Source organism: Loxodonta africana, chromosome 27, assembly GCF_030014295.1.
Source record: "Loxodonta africana isolate mLoxAfr1 chromosome 27, mLoxAfr1.hap2, whole genome shotgun sequence".
In the NCBI taxonomy this organism is placed as follows: domain Eukaryota; kingdom Metazoa; phylum Chordata; class Mammalia; order Proboscidea; family Elephantidae; genus Loxodonta; species Loxodonta africana.
The window spans coordinates 6,267,757-6,290,141 of NC_087368.1; the positions used below are offsets into that span (position 1 = coordinate 6,267,757).

The window sequence follows — 22,385 nt, forward strand, 5'->3', positions numbered from 1 at the left end:
GAGAGATTGGAACTCTTATACACTACTGATGGGAATGTCAAATGGTACAATCACTTTGGAAATCTATCTGGCGTTTTCTTAAAAGGTTAGAAATAGAACTACCATACAACCCAGAAATCCCACTCCTCAGAAAATAACCTAGAGAAATAAGAGCCTTTACACAAACAGATATATGCACACCCGTGTTTATTGCAGCACTGTTTACAATAGCAAAAAGCTGGAAGCAACCAAGGTGTCCATCAACGGATGAATGGGTAAATAAATTAGGGTATATTCACAAAATGGAATACTACGCATCGATAAAGAACAGTGACTAATCTGTGAAACATTTCATAACATGGAGGAACCTGGAAGGCATTATACTGAGTGAATTTAGTCAGATGCAAAAGGACAAATATTGTATAAGACCACTATTATAAGATCTTGAGAAATAGTACAAACTGAGAAGAACATATACAATTGTGGTTACGAGAGGGGGAGGGAGGGAGGGTGGGAGAGGGTTATTTGCTGATTAGTTAGTAGATAAGAACTGCTTTAGGTGAAGGGAAGGACAATACTCAACACAGGGAAGGTCAGCTCAACTGGACTGGACCAAAAGCAAACAAGTTTCCAGGATAAACTGAATGTTTCGAAGGTCAACGGAGCAAGGGTCGGGGTTTGGGGCCTATGGCTTAAAGAGACTTCTAAGTCAACTGGCAAAAAAATTCTATTATGAAAACATTCTGCATCCCATTTTAAAGCATGGCATATCGGTTCGTAAATGCTAACAAGTGGCCGTCTAAGGTGCATCAGTCAGTCTCAACCCATCTCGATGAAAGGAGAATAAAGAACACCAAGGTCACATGATAACTATGAGCCCAAGAGACAGAAAGGGCCACGTGAACCAGAGACTTACATCATCCTGAGACCAGAAGAACTAGTTGGTGCCCGGCCACAACCCATGACTGCACTGACAGGGAGCACAACAGAGAACCCCTGAGGGAGCAGGAGGACAGTGGGATGCAGACCCCAAATTCTCATAAAAGGACCAGACTTAATGGTCTGACTGAGACTAGAAGAATCCCGGCAGTCATGGTCCCCAAATCTTCTGTTGGCCCAGGGCAGGAACCATTCCCGAAGACAACTCATCAGACATGGAAGGGACTGAACAATGGGATGGAGAGAGATGCTGATGAAGAGTGAGCTACTTGTATCAGGTGGACACTTGAGACTGTGTTGGCGTCTCCTGTCTGGAGGGGAGATGGGAGGGTAGAGAGGGTTAGAAACTGGCAAAATTGTCACGAAAGGAGAGACTGGAAGAAGGGAGCGGGCTGACTCATTGGGGGAGAGTTAGCGGGAGTATGGAGTATGGAGTAAGCTTGTGTGTGACAGACTGACTTGATTTGTAAACTTTCACTTAAAGCACAATAAAAAATATTAAAAAAGGAAAGTAGTTACCTACAGAGAATGGTACGGCTTTGCTCCAAAATCCTGCAGATCTGTGCAGTGATTCGCCAAAAGGGCCTGTCCTTCAGAAGAAGGATGAAGAAAAAGGCATTGGCCACATCAACGGCTGCATACCAGGTACCAGGAGATGTGTTAATTTGCCGTTCACTCCTCCAAGGAAACTCCTCTTCCAACGGATTGGCTGCTCACATCAGATCACAAAATGGAGGCTCATTACATAATTTCTGCGAAACCCCTGAGAATCATGGCCTAACTAAACTGACACATAACATTAACTATCACAGTGGTGTTGAAAATATTCTGAAGTAGGTACTGATGATGGTTGAATAAGACTGTAAAAGTATATAAAGCCAGTATACTACACACTTAAAAATTATTAAAACAAATTTTATGAGAAATCAACCAGTTTAAATAGCATAAACTATGAAGTATAAAGTGATCTGGGAAAATATTACAACAAAACCAAAGAAATTCCCGCTCACGTAAGTTGAAGTAGGGTGTGTTTCTGGAGCTGACGTCTCCTAGCTGTGAATGAGGGGTGGCCGTGGAGGACTTGCAGCAAATGGCTCAACCTCTGGTGACCGAGGCAGAGCAGGAGATGGAGGACCTGGTGTTCTATAGAGCTCTGATGTTGAGCAGGAGCCGGATCGACATCAGCAGGTGATCTGGGAGCCATTCAGGAGGTGGCTACGATTGAACTCTACGCCTCCAGCTGACTGCCATCTGACGCTGGTGATGGAGCTGGTGACGGTATAGTTGGTGCACTGTGGAGCTCCAGTGTTAGTGCAGGAGCAGGATCAACATCAGCAGGTCGTCCAGGAGCTGGTTCTGAAAATGACCCATGTGGTCCCTGTCCACTGGAACTCACAATCTGTAGGGGAGACATGGAGATGGATAAAAGCATGAAAACAAACACATGCAAAGAAAAAAGCATATTTTATAGAGAAAATAAAGCAGGGTGCTGTGAGACAAGACTGGGCTGTGGTCCAGGAGGCCTCACTAAGGTGACATTTATGTCTGACCAGAATGACAGGAGGCACCAGCCCTGCGCGAGTCTGGGGACAGCGTGCCAGGGAGAAGACAGAGCTGTTGCAGAGACTGGGACACAGACATGAGTTTGTCCAGAGAAGTGGTTGAAATGCAGCCAGTAGAGCTAGAGGGAGCTGAGGAGGAGAGGAGGCAGGGAGGAGGAGAACAGGTCCAGGACCCATGACCTGGTAGGCTGGTGAAGTTCCTTCTTGCTCTGTGATAACAGAACCCCCAAAACTAATGACTCACAGCACACAACAGCACACAGTCTCTCTGGGCCAGGAACCCAGGCATGGCTTACCTGGTGACTTCTCCAAGTTCTCAGGAGCCTGTGGTTGTGGTCTCAACTGAGTCTTGACTGGGGACAATCTGTTCCCTACTCACTTCTGTGTTATCAGCAGGACTCCATGAGCTTTTGGACTGGGGGGCCTCACTCCTGTCTGTCTGTTGATCAGGACCCTCCCTCAGGTCTTTGTCACATGAGTCTCTCCATGGGCAGGTCATACATCACAGCTGCTGCCTGGAGGGAGAGAGAAAAATAAATGACAGACAGGGATGACTGAGAGAGAAACAGAGAGAGAGGATAAAAGAGAGCCAAGAAACATTGCCCCAAATGCGGTCATTATGAATTGAACTCGACTCAATGGCACCTAACAACAACAACACTCTTGAGAAGTGAGTCCCTGAGTCCAATCCACACTGAGGGGAGGGGGTCACACAGGATGTGGAGACCAGGAGGTAGGATTGCTGGGAGCCATCGTGCAGGCTGCGTATCCGCTAGTCTGAGATGAGGCACTGGGTCAGATTCCAAATATAATGGAAGTTATCGGAGGGTTTTATGCAGAGGGTGACAACATCTGATGTTCATTTAATTCCAAACCCCTTCTGGTGCAGACTGGGAAATGAGGCCAAGAGGGGAAGTGACTTTCCCAAGCTCACACCACCAGAACCCAGCCCTGTTTGGAGATGTACTCCATGCTGCTTCCCACACCTGCTTGAAATTGTTCCATGTCTGAGTTTGTGCATTAGCTACAGGGGCAGGTTATCCAATAGGCAAGGTAAGCACGGTGAACACCACATCTTTGATGTGGCAAAACCCATGTGAAATTGTTCACTACAGGTTAGTAAGTAAGCACAAGGAGACCTGTGTTTACCTTGCTTACAGGGTCATCTGCCCCCGTCAGGGATTGTAAATTTGAAAACAGGCTTTGATTCTGTAGGAAGGTGCTGTGGGGTTGGGAGAAACAGATGCCAGCCATACCCAGAAGCAGAGTATTAGATGTGCTGAAAAAATGTGAAAAGGTGAAACTGTCCATTACACATAATCTGACAAGCAGGTAAGCCCTGTGCTTACCTTGCCTATTAGATAATCCACCCCTGATTAGTCAGCACACAGGTTCTACAGGTGTTATCTCACATATACCTGACGAGGTCCCTGGGAAGAAGATGCCAGAATGATTCCTATTGTGTGGGTAAGGGGACTGAGGAGGCTCTGAGAAACACAAAGAATTGTTCACAGTCACAAAGTGGTTGACAGGGATGACCTTTGTCTGAACCCAGCTCTGTCAGCTCAAACCTGGGGCCCTGGCTATGCCCAGGCCTTCCTCAGGTTCTGGGCGTGGGGGTGCGGAGGGCTGTGTTCGTGTCACTGTGTACAGTTATGGAGATGGCATGGGGAAAGGTGAGCACTCAGCAGCCCAGAGGAGACTTTGGGGAGGTTTTATCTGCCATCAGGCCTAAGTCAGGAGATCCAGGACATGACCTCACTTCCTTGACGACAGAGTACATAGAACTTGAAACCCTGGTAACCAGGGACCCACATTCAAAACACAGCCCCCTACCCAGCTCACTTGAGTGGAGACACTCAAACTAGAAACGTGTTTTCTTCTTGTCTCCCATCTTCCCTTGTATCAAATCTTGAGAGACCCAGGAGTTCGACACTTCCACGAAGGCTGAGACATGGTCTCATCCCCCACCCACGAAAGCTCAGGCCATTTACCAAAAAGAATCCAAAGGTAACACAGGGTGGCCCAGGGTTGCCAATCCAGGCCAGGCCACCACTGTGACCCCACCTGGGAAGCCCCACACCCCTCCCCAAGGTCATACCACCCCCCAGGACATGCCAGCCCTTGTCCTCATGGGGTCCCTGGTAATAGGGGCTGGGAGGAAATGTGGACAGAACTGATGAGGCAGAAAGTTGTTGGATGAGGCAGGGTCCATTTGGGAGAGAGGTGGTGGGGGTCAGGGAAGGAGGAGCCATGTGGCCTGGGGAGATCTGGGAGGTGAGGAATAATAATGAGGATGATGAAAATTGGGCTGCTGCTTCAGGACTAGCACACATTGAGGGCAACCCCAAGCTCCATCCCCACGGTCTCTCACCACACTGGGTTCATGGGGCTGAGTCTGACCGTGGCTGGGCCTAGTCCATTAGGTTGGGCACCTTGGGGAGGCTGGGGGCTGGGGTGGCAAATGGGGAGGCCTCTTTCACTTCCCTGCCCTGACCCCGCTGATCGCACAGAACAGTGGGATGTAAGTCTACCCAGGGGTTCCAGTTCAGACGAGGCCGTAGGGAGGGACTGTCGGGGTCACAGGCTAAGTCAGCACTCTCACCTGGACATTCTCTGAGATCCAGCTCACCCTGAGTGTGGCAGTCAAAGTGCAGCCCTACCTGCTGGCATTGCCTGGGCCACTGCTGACCCTGTGCCAGCCCAGCTTCTGCCAGATCCTGCTGCAGTAATTAGAGGTTGATTCCTCTATCCGTGGACATGGTCACGGCTGGATGGTACAGCCCCCAGGCAGACCCATCCAGCATGGGAGAACTGGGAGCTCCTCGGAGGCACAAGGGCTTGAGGGGCAGAAAGAGAAGGAGACGGCTCAGAGGGGCTCTTGACGCCTCCCTGGCCGCTGCCGGCACTGTCTCTGCAGAAATCCCCGCAGGAGATCCCCAAGGAAAAGGAGAATGGCATCATCTCCTCGGTTTACCCCAAGAAACGGGCGATGAAGGGCTGCCGCAGGTTTTGGGTGAGTGCAGGGGGAGGGGAGTGACGTCCCTACCCAGGGACCCAAGGTGACCAAGACACCACCCTGTGGACCTCAGGTCACTCCCAGGGCTTTCCCTCTCGAGGGTCCCCAGTCCCCTCGCAAGAAAATGATCTTCTCCCCCGCCCTCCACTGCCTCCCTGCCCTGGCCAGCCACAAAGTCACTCTTCCCATAGTTGTAGGAATATCAGAAATGAGGTTTTTATACTGTCTTCACTTCACATAAGCCCATGCATATTTTGCCTGTTGCTGCTGTTTTAGTGTTGAACTTTCAACACCAGGGTCTCAGGCAGTAGTCGGCTCGGCTCTCCTCGCACAACTTGTCCCACCTTCACACATCATCACACCTGGCAGGCTTCTTTTATCCTAAAACGAGGGGCTTAGGCTATGACACATCTTTTTCTACAACCTGTAATCTCAGGGAACACATCACGTGACCCCTTCAGGTCAGGGGCTATAGCCTGACTCGCTGCAGAATGTTCCAGAAGGGAGGCCTGTCCCCACAGTGACTGAGCCTCTCTCTGCTGCTGGTCCTGGACTGATGCCTTCTGCAGGGCTGCAGGAACGCTTACGTGTGTCCTCACACACTCACCCACCCAGGACAGACTCCCAGGAGTGGCATGCTGCGGGGGAGGATGCACACATTTCAAGTTAGGATCACAAGAGCCAGACTCCTTCCCAAAACAGCGGTCGCAGTCCCGTGGCCCAGAAGTTTGTGATGCTGGCCACGTCTCTGCATTGAGCCTGTTCCAGGTATTATGGTTCCTTTCTGTTTTGCCAGTCTGCTGTCAGGGTGGCCAACAGAACTGCAGGGTGGCTCTGAGGCACCTGTTGGCCCTAAGAAGCTGAACCGCCTCTCAGTCCTTTACCGATCATTCACATTTGCACTCCCTGGGCCATCTGTTCAGATCCTCAGTTTTACAGAGGTCTTTCTCCCACCCTAGGGTCTCTAGGTTCTCAACCTTGTATGCGTCTGGGTGCTCCATAGCTTCATGTTCTTAAAACCCCCTTTAATGCACAGAAAGAAAAATCCATGTCTTGCCTATCTCATTGGTGTGTCTGCTGTGTGCACTGTCTCCAGCTGGGAGGGAGTGAGCTTGGACCAGACCTTCCCCTCTGAGTCAGGAGCAGAGCAGGCTTCACGTAGCACAGAGGGAACATCATGGAACACTAATGTCAGACAGTTCTGGGCTCTGACCAGGTGACCTCGAGAAGACACTGGATATCACCAAGCCTCTGTTTTCTCATCTCTGGAATGGGGTGTTTCGTGAAGACTCACTGGGATACTGCTCTTCCTTCAGGGAGATAACAATGGTTACTTAGTTAACGAAATCCCTTCAGGTTCCTAATGTTTCTAATCAGCTCCCACCTCCAATTCTGCTTGGAAATCCAAGTCCTGTTTGTTGCTGAAGGCACTCATGTCCCACCTCCTGCCACAGGTCACTGAGGGACAGGGAGTGCCTGGTCTAAGCTCTGGGCCCCCAACCCTCCTGGTGGTTTATGGGGTTGCCTCTGACAATATTTCCCTCCTCTGACCCACCTCAGTGTGTCTGTGGTTCAAACGAGGACCTGGATGAGGCCTGGGTGATGAAAACCTTCAAGGCAGGCTCACTGGAGAAGCTGGTGGAGCTCCTGGTGCCCGCTTTCCTAAAGGGTGACTTCTCCTACATCGACATCTTTCTGCGAACCTATAGAACCTACACCACCACCCAGCAAGTCCTACACCAGCTGCTCCAAAGGTGACTGCACTGCCCTCCACAGCCCAATGGGGACTCTACTCCCTACCAGCTGTGAGTCTGGAGAATGCCACTTCACCACTCAGAGCCTCAGTTTTCTCCCCTGAGAAGTGGGCTGATAAAGGTCCAATCAGCTAGAATTACTGTCAGGACCACATGGGATAAGCCACAGAAAGTATATACCCGGAGCCCAGCTCTATGGTAAAGGGTGCTGGAGGGGCTGGGATCTTCACATGTTCTCCATCACAAAGAAGCTGTCTGCCTCACTCCTCACTGACTACGTGCCCTTCAGCAAACCTACCTCCCATTTCTAAAGGGGATGTTGAAATTCCATTTAGTGTGTCCTTGTCCTTGGTATCAACAGAACTGGATTTGGTTTTTGGTTTTGGGTTGTCCTTGGTATAGCCAGAAAAGAGATCCCTGGAGGCTGGAAGAGAGGCTACAGGACTCTCAGATACCTGGGAAGGTGCTGGGTGGGTTCACTCATTCACCAATGATCAGTGAAACCCCTACTGTTGCAGACAATGTTCTGGGTATTTAGCATTGTTCAGTGAACAAAGCAGATAGAAAGCCCTGCCCTCCTGGGCCTCCATTCCAGTCCAAGAGTCAGACAGGAACACTAGACATCTTAAGCAAGTAGTGTCCACAGTGCATTAGATGTGACACCCTCACACCACCTCTAGGTATGGATGTAACCACCCCTATTCTGCTGAGCACGGTGAACCCCAGGAGCAGCTGAAAGGGTGAGTGGACTTTGTGTGGAGAAGGAGGGGCTCTTATCTTTACAAAAGGGCGGAGGCTACAGGGGACCTGTATCTGGATTGGGGTTGGCAGACCCTGGGCCCCATTCATCTAGATTCCACTAGAGGGATGAGTTTAGGGGTGCCCCCTGCAGGATGTATGCAATCACAGAGAGATGGGAGTGGAACCTGGGTGTCCTGGGGAGCAAAGGGGAGGCTGGGGGCTCAGAGAGGCTCCTGAGACAATTCATCCTCCCAAAATTGCTTCACATCACAGGTTGCCCCCTTCTGTATTTGGGGCCCAAAACAGGAAGTGAGGGGGGGTTGGGGAGTGGAGAAAATTGCTCCCAAATCCCCATCCCCAGTCATGGGTGCTCAGCCACATGTGGGGCCCCTGTTCCAGGGGAGAACAGTGTCCATGGGAGAAGAGACCCTCACACATGTGCAGACAACCAGGGAGCATGCTGGTGCACACGCTCCAGAGGAGGGGCATTATGGCTTGGACATCTGGGTCAGGGGACGGATCCTGTGTGTCACCCAGCATCAGATAATCCTGTAGCACTACTGTGTGCCGGGCTGTGAGATAAACATGCAGACACATATTTCTGTGCCCTTAGCGGGTTACTGTCCAGTGGGGAGAGGGCCAGGGGACAGAAATGGATGTAATTCAGGCTCCACAAGGAGGGAGAGTTGGTCAGACCATGGATGGGGAGCTCCCTGGGACAGGGCTTTGTGCTAGCCCCGTCAGTAACAAGGCCCGCCACTGCCAGGATAACCACAGGGTGTGTTGCAGGGTGGTCCTGACCTTTGGAAGGGCAGGGGCAGGCAGAGGGACTGGCCCATTGCAAGGGTACCCTGGGAGGGCAGTGTGGTGGGAAAAGACAGGCCTCTGACCCTGCTCTTCACCACCCATCCCTAGCGCCATCTCTTTTATCCTGGGCACATGGCTGAAGGAATACTCGGAGGATTTCAATCAGCCCCCAGACTTCCCCTGCCTAAAGCTCGTGCTGGAGTATGTGCAGGTGAACATGCCAGGCTCACATCTGGAGCGCTGTGCCCAACTTCTCTTGGCACAGCTGGATCAAATGGAGGTCACTGAGGCAGAGGCAGAGCCAGAGGGTGAGGAAGACTGGGCATGACTGCATGTGAGCTTGGGAGGGGCACGACGGAAGAACCCCAGGGGTTGGGGGTTGAGCCAGAGCTCAGAGTAACTTCAGACCGTCCTCTGGTGGACCACAGTCTGGGAAGACTTTCCGGGGTGGAAAATCTTGGGAATGGGCTTCTCTTTGTGGCAGTGGGTGTTTTCCATCATTGGCAAGGCATGAGGAGAAGCAGTCATGTTGGTGAACCTTTCTCCTCTTGCAGCTCCAGAGCCGGGGCCAGCGCCAATGTTAAAAGGAGCTCGAGAGCTATCTTTGCCCCAGGAACCGGCTCCTGGCCACTCTTCTACGGTACATTCGGTTCCTGTAGCAGCGCCAAAGTGCCATAGTGCACCGCCTACTATGTCATCGGCTGCAGCACTGGCACCAGATGGACAGCTGGCAGGAGGGGCAGACCCCTCTCCTGGGCCACCTCCAGATATGGCTCCCGGACCACAAGCTGATGTTAATCCTGCTCCTCCTGCTGCTCCAACACCAGAGCTGCAGAGAGCACCAGCTATTCCATCACCAGCTCCATCGCTGCCACCAGACCCAGAGCAGCCTGAAGGGTGGGATTCTCATCCTGGGCCACCTCCAGATCCGGCCCCTGTAGCACCTGGTGAGGTTGATCCTGCTCCTGCACCAAAACCAGAGCTCCACAGAGCACCACTGCTTCCATCACCAGCTCCTACAGTGGAACCTGATGAAGACCCAGATGGAGGCTCAGATTCGTATCCTGGGCCACCTCCAGAACCAGTTCCCAGACCACTGCCTGATGTCAATCCTGCTTCTGCTCCTGTTTCAACACTGGAGCTTGACGTAGCCCAGGTCTTCCCCCAGGTCCATCAGCAGCATCAGATGGAGAGTCCGATGGAGAGGTGGATTCCCATCGTGAGCCACCTCCAGAACCGGATCCTGGAACACCAGCTGACGTTGATCCAGATCCTGCTCCAACACAAGACGTCGACAGAGCAACAGCTATTCTGTCACGAGCTTCAGCTCTGGCAGCAGATGGATAGCCCGCTGGAGGTTCACGTTCTTAACCAGGGCCACCGCCTGAGCCGGGCCCTGGACCACCTGGTGATGTCGATTCTGATCCTGTACAGACACCGACGCTCAATACAGCACCGCCTATCCCATCACCAGATGGAGAGCCCACAGAAGAGCTGGATTTTTTCCCTGGGCAACTTCCAGAACACACTCAAGGACCGCTTCCTGAGTCAGATTCCGCTCTTGCAGGAACATTGGAGCTGGGTACAACAACAGGTCCTCCATCACCAAGTCGAGCACTGCCACCTGACAGACAGCCTGCTGAAAGATCAGATTCTCTCCCTGGGCCAAGACCATAACCAGCTCCTGGACCGCCTGGTGAGGTCCATCACGCGCCTGGCCTAACACTGGGACTCCACAGAGCAGCATCACCAGCTCCAGCACTGCCACCAAATGGGGAGAAAGCTGGAAAATGAGATTCTTATTCTGGGCTACATTCAGAGCTGGCTCCTGGGCCACCGGCTGATGTCAACCCTGCTCCTGTACCTCTACCAACACCAGGGCTCAATATAGCCCACAGCCTTCCATCTCCATCTCTGGCCCCGGCACCTGGGGAAGAGCCTGCTGGAGGGCCCGATTCCCATCCTGGGCCACCTACAGAAATGGTTCCTCAACCACCTGCTCCTGCACCAACACCGGAAGTCCTTAGACCACCAGCTATTTCATCACCAGGTCCGGCGATGGCGCTAGACAAAGAGTCAGCTGGAGGGCCGGATCTCCATCCTGGGCCACCTCCAACTGGCTCCCGACAAACAGCTGATATCGATCCTGCTCCTACTCCAAAACTGGAGCCCCACAGGCTAATAAATCTTCCACCGCTAGCTCTGCCCCGGGCACCAGAGGCAGAGCCACTTGCCATGCCTCCTCCACAGCAGCTCCTCATTCACAGCCTGGGAACATCAGCCTCAGAATGAGACATTTTCTTCTTCTCACCTCAGTGGGTGTTTTTTCGCTTTTGTTTTTTTTCCAGCTCAATTTATACTTTATAGCTTATACTGTATTAACTGGTAGATTTCTTATTAAATAAAGTTTTGTTTTAATAGCTTTAAAGTGTGTCATATAGTAGATTTACCTACTTTCACAATCCTATTCAACCATCACCAGTATCTATGTCAGAACACTTTCGTCACCACTGTGATGGCTCATGTTACGTGTTAACTTAGGTAGGCCATGATTCTCAGGGATTTGGCCGAAATTATGTAATCATCTTCCATTTTGTGATCTGATGTGATCATCCAATCAGCTGGAAGAGAAGCTTCCTTGGGGATGTGGCCTGAAAACTAATATATCTTCTGGAGTATGCAGCCATTAGTCTCACTGATGCCTTTTTCTCTATCCCTGTTTTAAAGGACCACCAGAAGCAGTTTGCTGTCACTTGGTCAGGCCAGCAATACTCCTGCACTAATTTATCTCGGGGGTATATCAGTTCTCAAGGTGTATGTCATAATTCAGTCCTCAGGGAGCTTGATTGCTTTTCCTTTCCAGAAGGCGTCACATTGGTCCATTACATTGATGGCGTTATGCTGACTGAACCTAGTAAGAAAGAAGGATCAATACTCTAGACTTATTGGTAAGATGCTTGCATGCTAACCCAAAAACCAAACACACTGCCATCGAGTCCTTTCCGCTTCATAGTGACCCTATAGGACTGATTAGATCTGCCCGATAGAGTTTCAAAGGAGCACCTGGAGGATTCGAACTACAGACCTCTTGGTTACCAGCTGAAGCACTTAACCACTGTATGCCACCAGAGTTTCCTTTGCATGCTAGAGGGTGGAAAATTATTCTGACAAAAATCCATGTGCCTACATCTCAGTGAAATTTCTAGGCTTCCAGTGGTGTGGGGGAAGTTGAAATATTCCTTGTAAAGTGAAGGATAAGTTGATGTATCTGGCCCTTCCTACAGCTAAAGAGGAGGCACAACATTTGTTGGGCCTCTTTGGGTTTCGGAGGCATCATATCCCTCATTTGGGTGTGCTGCTCCAGCCTATTGATCACGTGGTTTGAAAGCTGCACCTTTTGAGTAGGGCCCACAACAAGAGAAAGCTCTGCAACAGGTTCAGTCTGATGTCCAAGCTGCTCTAGCCACTTGGGCCATATGATCTGGCAGAGCCAGTGGTTTGGGAAGCGACAGTGGCAGACAGAGATGGTCTTTGGAGTCCTGTTTAGAGTCTCTGGCAGGCCCCTATTGGTGAATCACAGTGCAGATCCTTAGGATTTGGGAGCACAGCCCTGCCATCCTCTGCATTTAACTACTCTCTCCTTTTGAGAAACAGCTTTTGGCTTGTTACAGGGCCTTAGTAGAGACTGAACACTTAACCGTAGGACACCAAGTCACAATGCATCCAGAGCTGCCCATCATGAACTGGGTGTTGTCTGACTTATGGAGCCATAAAGCCAGATGTGCACAGCAGCACTCCATCATTACATGGAAGTGGTACACACGATATCAGGCCTGAGCAGGACCTGAAGGCTCAAGTAAGTCGCACAAGGAAATGGCCCAAATGCCCATGGCCTCCACCCCTATTACATTACTTGCCCTTTCCTAGTCTTCATCTATGACCTCATCATCAGTTGACTGAGGAAGAGAAACTGATATCTGGTTTACAGGTGTTTCTCTGCATGATATGCAGGCACCATCTGAACACGGACAGTGGCAGCAAAGCACTACAGCCCCTTTCTGGGACCTCCCTGAAGGACAGTGGTGAGGGAATAGTCTCTCAATGGGCAGAACTTCAATCAGTGAATATGAGTTTTCACTTTACTTGCAAGGATAAATGGCCAGATATGCAGTGGTACACTGATTCATGGGTTGTGGCCAATAGTTTGACTGGATAGCTAGGGACTTGGAAGGAACATGATTGGAATTTGGAGCCAAGGAAGTATGAAGAAGTGGCATGTGACAGACCTCTCTGAACAATTCAAAGAAGCAAACATATTTGTATCTCATGTGAATGCTCTGACTTACGCAGCGTTTTCTAAAGAAGCAAAACCAGTTAAGTGTATAAATACGTATATAGAGAGAGGGATTTATATCAAGAAAATGGCTCACACGGTTTTAGAGGCCACAACACCCCAAGTCTGTGGGTCAGGATAGAGGCCTCTCCTGATTCATGTACCCTCAGGTGCTGGTGTACCCAAGATAGGGAGGCTGGAGAGCAGGGCTTTTGCTCACAGGCTGTGAAGATCAACAAATCCAAAGAGTGGCAGGCAAGACCACAGGTAAACTGTTAGCTCACGTCCCGAAAACTGGAGGTGAGACGAACAGAAGCCAGCTGCAGATTCCAGAATGACAAAAACCCCCCGAGCCCTGACAGAATGTCTGCACAAACTAGATGCAGGACACAGGCCCAAGGAAACTCCCCTTCAACCACCTGGCTACTCACAGTGTATTGCACCATGGGGGTAATCACATATCAAATCTCAACAGGGAAGTGACCACAACATAACATGACTGCCAAAACTCTGAGAATCATGGCACACCAAGTTAACACATACTCTTAACTATCCCAGTTCACCCCTTTCCAACTTTTCACCTCTACACATCTCCTTAAACTATACATAATTTCTGAATAAAGACAATTATAAAGGCATTCTTGTGCTAACATGATACAATGAACACACATACAAACAAAAATGCACTAGCCCTGTTTATATCTAATATTTTATAAGTTGAGAAAACAAAAATATTTGATGCACACATAAAAGCAGAAACACTCGTAACAGTGACACTCCTCATTTCTGCAATTGGTCACATGGCCAAAACTGGTATTTAGAACTACCTTCTTCCACCACCTATTCCATGTTCCCTTTGCTCTAAGCAAGCACCTCAGCTCGTCGTGGCTCTTTCCTGGTCGGTTGACCCAAACCGTCATTCCTAAAGGGTCTGGGCCATTAGTACTCATGTCGTAACTGAATTGCTCTAATTTTCCACTGACATTAATCACAAGGCATGTGTGATGGTTAAGACTGTGTGTGTCAACTTGGCTGGGCCACAATTCTCTGTGTCTTGGCTCTTGTACAATGTTGTGATCACTTCCCTGTTGAAATCTGATATGTGGATTTCAGATATGGAACCCCCATAATGAAACCTTCTGAGCGGTTATCAGTGCAGGTAGGGCCTGTGGTGGCTCACTCCCCACTCAGCCTTTCTCTCTTCACCCTCTGCCATGTACTTCCTTCCTGCTCATCTTGCCCAGGCTCTTGGCTTGCTCTGGATCCTGCAGCTGTCTCTTGTTCATCCGACCTCCAGTTCTTGGGACTTATCTGCTGATCCTGGGATTCATCAACCTTCACAGACTGGGAGTTTAAGAGCCCTGCTCCCTAGCCTGCCAATCTGGGCTTTGCCAGCCCCTACGGCTACATCAATCACAAGAAGCCTCTCTCCTGATTCAGGGACTTGCAAATCTACAATCTCATGAGCTGCTTCCTTGATGTAAATCTCTCTTTCTATACATATACGTACCCTTGACTAGTTTTACTTCTCTAGAGAACCCAGCCTAAGACAATTGCTACCAAGAGTGGTTCTAGACAAACAAAACTGTATGGATGAGTTTTCTAAATTAATTTTCAACTATGGTTAGTTTCAAAGATGTTGATGACTCTGTTCTCAGTAGTAAAGAAGGCACTGCTAATCCATGCCATGGGGCAATTCAAATATGCAAACTACCACCACCAATAGATTAGGTATTGGTGAAAGGCGAGGCTCTGGGTGATCGCATATATGACACCTTTCAACAATTTTCTCATAATGAGAAGTATACAGAAGCTGGTTGGTTGGTCCTACTTTCACTAGACAAACTGGTGAAAGAGATGCGCTCAGGGCTTCAGTGTCAAAGCTCAAGTGCAGCATAAACAATCTCAAAGTGGAAACACTTGTGCTTTGAAAGAAAGCCTTATTTCTTGTAGCAATAACACTGATATTGCCAAAAACCAAACCCGAGTCTTATTGTAAGAGTGGCTGAATTACAATCCTACTTCAATTTCCAACCTCAAGAGGTGTCTGAAGTAAAAATGAGGGGACCGATTGGGAAGAAATAAGATCCTGAAACTTGGGATGGGGACATAAGGGAACGTAATTAGAAAGCTGGAGACACTGAGCCCCTAAATTCCATTTAATCACTCCTGTTGGTCGGGTTGCCAATAGAACCACTTTCATCTGAAGAGATTACTTGACGTTTGTCTGCTACACCACCCTGCCAAATAAAAGCATCAGCACCTCCACTTCCATTTAATGAAATTAGCCCTTGCCCAGCTGCCTCTAAAGAGCCCTTGCCTGAGCCATTCCCTGGGGCATCATCGGAGGCAGATGCTTTACAAGACAATGCTGAACGTTCTCAAAACAATTCCACACTACAGATTCTGGCTTCTAGACCTATAACTAGACTTAAGTCCCAGCGAACCACAAAAGGTGAAGTACAAAGTGTGACCCAGGAGGAGGTATGCTACACTCCAAGAGAAGAGAAGTGCTTGAGTTTTCTAATATGTACAAACAGGAACCTGGGGAATAGGTATGGGAATGATTATTAAGGGTGCAGGATAATGCTCCAAGGAACGGAAAGATGGATCGGTCTGAGTTTATTGATATGGGTCCACTAAGCACAGATTCTTCATTCAGTGTTTCACCTCGAGAAGTTAGGAAAAGATCTAACATTTCATTTGGTTAGGTTGCTGAAGCATGGGTTATGCAGTGGCCTACACTAAATCAAGTTGAAGTACCAGACCTGCTTTGGTATACTGTAGAAGAAGGTACTCAAAGGCTTAGAGATACTGCCATGCTAAAATGCATTTCTCAGGTTAAACCCACAGACCCACACATGGAATGCCCACAGAACACACCTTTTACCACAACTGTGAGGAACAAATTTCTGAAGGGAAATTCAGCATCCTTGAAGACTGCTGTGACTGCTATTTTATGTAAATCAGATTTGACAGTGGGAACTGCCCTAACTGAATCAAGACACCTAAATACAATAGGGTTGATTGGACCCTGTGATAGTAGGGGCCAAGTGGCAACACTCAATCAACAAAGACAAGTGGACGTGGTTACAGTAATGGATGGCAGAATCAAAGCAGTAATCAGAAGAGTGTGACTCATATGGACTTATGACTACTTAGTCATGGTGTCCCTGGGAGTGAATTAGATAGGAAATCTACTAAATATTTACTTGATCTGTAAGAACAGAAGAATTCTAGTTCAGGTGAACAGCAGTCTAACTCGAATTGCCCACAGTCAACAACCATACTTGAGCAAATTTAAAGACCCACAACACCTTCAATGAAGGGGAGGCCAGGTCCCCATGAGGAAGGACTCCAATACACTGCTAAAAATTTCTATGCTCAATTCTCTCCTAGCCTTCCCCAAAGGTGTCTACAACGTTTTATGAGAGTGACTTTTCACTGAAGAAAAGAGAATAATCAGACTTTTTGGGGATTACCGGACAGTAGCTCTGAACTGACACTAACTCCAGGAGACACAAAATGGCACTGTAGCCCACCAGTCAGAGTGGGGATATACAGAGGTCAGGTTATTAATGGAGTCTTGGTTCATGTTTGTTTTACAGTAGGTCCATTGGGTCCCTGAATCCCCCCAGTGATTTTCCCAGTTCCAGAATGCATTATTGCAATAGATACACTCAACAACCGGCAGAAACCCCATGCTGAATCCCTCACAAATGAAGAAAGAGCTATTTTGGTAGGAAAAGCCAAGTGGAAGCCATTACAACTGCCCCTACCTAGGAAAACAGTAAACTAAAAGCTATACTGCATTCCTGGAGGAATTGCAGACATTACTGCCACCATCAAGGACTTGAAGGATGCAGGGGTGGTGATTCCCACCACATCCCCCATTCAACTCGCCTATTTGGCCTGTGCAAAAAACAGATGGATCTTGGAGGATGACAGTAGGTTATCAAAAATTTAACCAGGTTGTGACTCCAACTGCAGATGCTGTTCCAGATGTAGTTTGATTGCTTGAGCAAATTAATACATGTCCTGGTACCTGGTATGCAGCTATTGAACTGGCTAATGCCTTTTTCTCCATAGCTGTTTCCAAGGACCATAAGAAGAAGTTTGGCTTCAGCTGGCAAGGTCAGCAATACACCTTCACTGGCCTACCTCAGTGCTCCATGAGCTCTCCAGCCCTATGTCATAATTTAGTCAACAGGGTCCATGATTGCCTTTCCCTCCCATAAGATGTCACACTGGTCCACTACATTGATGGCATTATGCTGACTGGATCTAGTAAGGAAGAAGTATCAATGACTCTGGACTTATTGGTAAAATATTTGCCTGCCAGAGAGTGGTAAATTAATCCCACAAAAATTCAGGCACCTACCACCTCAGTCAGATTTTTAGGGGTCCAATGGTCTGGGGTATGTCGAGATATTCCTTCTCAATTGAAGGATAAGTTATTGCATCTGGCTGCTCCCACAACTAAAACAGAGGCACAATGCCTACTGAGCCTCTTTGGAATTTGGAGGCAATGTTTCTCATTTCGGTGTGCTACTCCAGCCTATTTATCAACTGACTTGAAAAGTTGCTAGTTTTGAGTGGGGCCCAGAACAAGAGAAGGTTCTGCAACAGGTTCAGGCTGCTGTGTAAGCCACTCTGCCACTTGGGCCATATGATCCGGCTGATCCAATGGTGCTTGAAGTGTCCGTGGCACATGAAGATTCTGTCTGGAGACTTTGGCAGGCCCCTACTGGTGAACTACTGCACAGACCCTTAAGATTTTGGAGCGAAGCCCTGCCATCCTCTGCATTTAACTACTCTCCTTTTGAGAAACAGCTTTTGCCTTGTAACTGGGCCTTAGTAGAGACTGAATGCTTAACCATGGGACACCAAGTCACCATGTGGGCTGAGCTGCCCATTTTAAACTGGGTGTTGTATGACCCACAGAGACATAAAGTTGGATGTGCACAGCAGAACTCCATCATTAAATGGAAGCAGTATATACAAGATCGGGCCCCAGCAGCACTTGAAAGCCTGAGTAAGTTGCATGAGGATACAGCCCAAATGCCCACAGTCTCTATTCCTATCATATTACCGTCCATCTCCCAGTCTGCACCTATGGCCTCATGGGGAGTTCCTTCGGATCAGTTGACTGAAAAAGAGAAACTTGTACCTGGTTTACAGATGATTCTCTGCAATATGCAGGCACCACTCAAAAGTGAAAAGTAGCAGCACTTCAGCCCTTTCTGGGACCTCCCTGAAGGACAGTGCTGACGGGAACTCCTCCCAATTGGCAGAACTTTGAGCAGTGCACCTGGTTGTTCACTTTGTTTGGAAGGAGAAATGGCCAGAGGTGAGCTTGTATACTGATACATGGGCTGTGTCCAAAGGTTTGGCTGGATGCTCAGGGACTTGGAAGGAATATGATTGAAAAATTGGAGACAAGAAGTTATGGGGAAGAGGTATGTGGATAGTGTTCTCTGAATGGGCCAAAAAAGTGAAGATATGTGTCCCATGTGAATGCTCACCAAAGGGTGACCTCGGCAGAGGCTTAGTTTAATAATTAAGTGGATAGGGTGATGTGTTCTATGGAAACCAGTCATCCTCTTTCCCCAGCTACTCCCGTCATTGTTCAATGAACTCATGAACAAAGTGGCCCTGGTGGCAGGGATGAAGGTTATGCATGGACACAACAACATGGACTTCCACTCACCAAGGCTGACTTGGCTACAGCCACTGCTGAGCATCCAATCTGCCAGCAGCAGAGACCAATACTGACTCTCCAATATGGCACCATCCCTTGACGTGATCAGTCAACAACCTGGTGGCAAGTTGATTATACTGGGCCACTTCCATCACGGAAAAGGCAGCGTTTTGTTCTTAGTGGAATACACACTTACTCTGGATAAGGATTTCCCTTCCCAGTATGCAAAGCTTCTGCCAAAACTACTATCTGTGAACTTACAGAATGTCTTATCCACCGTCATGGTATCTCACACAGCATTGCCTCTGATCAAGGGACTCACTTTACAGCAAATGAAGTGCAGCAGTGGGCCCATGCTCATGGAATTCACTAATCTTACCATGTTCCCCATCATTTTGAAGCAGCTGGTTTCACAGAATGATGGAATGGCCCCCTGAAGTCACAATTACGGTGCTAGGTAGGTGGGAATACCTTGCAGGTTTGGGGCTGTGTTCTTCAGAGGCTCTATATGCCCTAAACCAGCGCCTAGTATATGGTACTGTTTCTCCCATAATCAGGATTCATGGGTCGAGGAATCAAGGGGTAGAAATGGAAATGGCACCATGCACTATTACCCCTAGTCATCCACTCATAAGATTCTTCTTCCTGTCCCTGCAACCTTATGCTTTGCATGTCTAGAGGTCTTAGTCTCAAAGGGAAGAATGCTACCACCTGGAGATGCATCACTGATTCCATTGAACTGGAAGCTACGAATGCCACCTGGTCACTTTGGGTTCCTTGTCTCTGGATCAACAAGCAAAGAAGGGAGTTACCACACTGGCTGGTGTGATTGATCCTTATTACCAAGAGGAAATCAGATTGATAGTACATAATGGAAGTAAAAAAGAGTATGTCTGGAATGCAGGAGATCTCTTAAGGTGTCCCCTAGTACTACCATACCTTGTGATTAAAGTCGACGGAAAACTACAGCAACCCAATTCCGACATGACTACTAATGGCCCAGGCCCTTCAGGAATGAAGGTTTGGGTCATCCCACCACGCAAAGAACCATGACCTGCTGAGGTGCTTGCTGAGGACAAAGGGAATATGGAATGGGTGGTGGTAGAAGGTAGTTCTAAATACCAGTTGCGGCCACGTGACCACTTGCAGAAACGAGGACTGTAATTGTTACGAGTATTTCTGTTTTGTATGTGTGCATCAAATATTTTTGTTTTCTACACTTATAAAATGTAAGATGTCAATAGGGCTAGAGTGTTTTCGGCTGGATGTGTGTTAGTTGTATCATGTTAGCTGCAAGTGTGACTTTGTAATTGTCTTTCTTCAGAGGTTTTGTATGGTTTGGGGAGATGTATACAGGTGCCAAGCTGACAAGGCGTGGACTGTGATGGTTAAGATTGCATGTCAGCTTGGGCTGGGCCATGATTATCAATGTTTTGGCAGTTCTATAGTATTGTGATCACTTCCTGTTGAAATCTGATATGTAATCACCCCCAAGATGGAATCTGCTGAGTGGCAATAGCAGAGGCAGGGCATGGGGCAGTTCACCGCCCCTCAGCCTTCATCTCTCCTCCCTCTGCTGCCTACTTCCTCCCTGCTTGCCTCGCCAAGGATTTTGGCTGATTCTGTACCCTGCAGGTACCTCGAGTTCATCTGACCTCTGGTTCTTGGGACTTGAGCTAGCAACCTACCTGCCAATCTCGGGATTCATCAGCCTTCACAGCCTGTGAGCAAGAGCGCTCCTCTTTGACTTGCCCATCTTGCGTTCACCAGCCCCTGGGGCTACATGAATCAGGAGAAACCTCTATCCTGATGCATGGACGTGGGTTGTTCCAGCCTCTACAATCATGTGATTGATACACAAACACACACACACACATATATATACACGTATGTACATATGCTTTACTGGTTTTGCTTCTTCAAAGAAACTAGCTTAAGACCACACATATGCCCGGTTAGCAGGTGCTCTGTCTCCTGTTGGGAGCTCCATGAAGTTGCCTTCTCATACTCCCTGTCTCTATTCCTTGGTGGCTGTAGTCCAAGATGGCGAATCCATGCCGCATTAGCTGGTAGGGGACCTCCACTCCATAGCTCTCTGTTTTCTATCAGTTTCTTATTCCATTTGATGCTTGATCGATTTCTTTATTCCTTCAGTTGATGCTTAAGGTTCCAGAATTAATGTATATATTTGTTTTGTTTTTTGGGTCTTTGCTGCAGAGGGATAGCATGGTGCTTCTGTGTATCATGCCATGTTGGAAATTTCTTGGTTTCTTTACGTTGAGTTGCAATCCACACTGAAGGTTATCATCTTTGATCTTCATCAGTATGTTTTTTAAGTCGGCAAGCAAGGTTGTGACATCTGCATATCTCAGGTTCTTAATGAGTCTTCTTCCAATCCTGATGCCCCATCCTTCTTCGTGTAGTTGGATTATTTGTTCAGAATACAGATTGAAAAAGTATGGTGAAAAGATACAACCCTGACGCACACCTTTCTTAACTTTAAACCACTCAGTATCCCCTTGTTCTGTTCAAATGACTGCCTCTTGGTCTAGGTGCAGGTTCCTCATGAGCAAAATTAAGTGTTCTGGAATTCCCATTCTTCAAAATGTTACCCATAATTTGTTATGATCTACACAGTTGAATGTCTTTGCAGAGTCAATAAAACAGGTAAACATCTTTCTGGTATTCCCTGCTTTTAGCCAAGGGCCATCTCACATCAGCAATGATGCACCTTGTTCCATGTCCTCTTCTGAATCTGGCTTGAACTTCTGGCAGTTCCCCATTGATGTATTGCTACAACCACCTTCAGCAAAATTTTACCTGTGTGTGATATTGATGATGTTGTTCGATAATTTCTGTATTCTGTTGGATCACCTTCATTTGGAATGGGCACAAATATGGATCTTGTCCAGTGGCTGGGCCAAGTACACGGCTTCCAAATTTCTTGACAAAGATAAGCGGGCACCTCCAGCGCTGCATTCATTTGTTGAAACATCTCAATTGGTATTCTGCCAATTCTTACAGCCTTGCTTTTCGCCAATGCCTTCAGTACAGCTTGGACTTCTTTTTTCAGTAGCATTGCTTCTTGATCATATACTACCTCCTGAAAGAGTTGAACATCGACCAATTCTTTTTGGTACGGTGACTTCGTGTATTCCTTCCATCTACTTTTGGTGCTTCCTGTGTTATTCAATATTTTCCTGTAGAATCCTTCAATACTGCAACTCATGGCTTGAATTTTTTCTTCACTTCTTTCAGCTTCAGAAATGGTTAGTGTGTTCTTCCCCTTTGGTTTTCTAATTCCATGTCTTTGCACATTTCATTACACTAGTTTACTTTGTCTTCTCGAACGGACCTTTGAAATCTTCTGTTCAGTTCTTTTACTTCATCATTTCTTCTATTCGTTTTAGTTTCTCTATGTTCAAGAGCAATATTCAGAGTCTCTTCTGACATTCATTTTGGTCTTTTCTTTCTTTCTTCTCTTTTTTAATGATCTTTTGCTTTCTTCATGTGTGATGTCCTTGATGCCACCCCACAACATTTCTGGTCT

General features: G+C 48.1%; 1 long non-coding RNA gene across 1 annotated transcript in view; it reads right to left on the minus strand.

Moving 5' to 3' along the window:
• Positions 1-2,869: 2,869 nt before the first annotated feature.
• Positions 2,870-22,385, minus strand: part of LOC135228740 (uncharacterized) — a 50,149-nt gene continuing 30,633 nt past the window's right edge. Inside the window, exon 4 of the long non-coding RNA XR_010319541.1 lies at positions 2,870-2,995. This is a non-coding gene — a long non-coding RNA (uncharacterized LOC135228740). The remainder of the gene's footprint in view (positions 2,996-22,385) is intronic.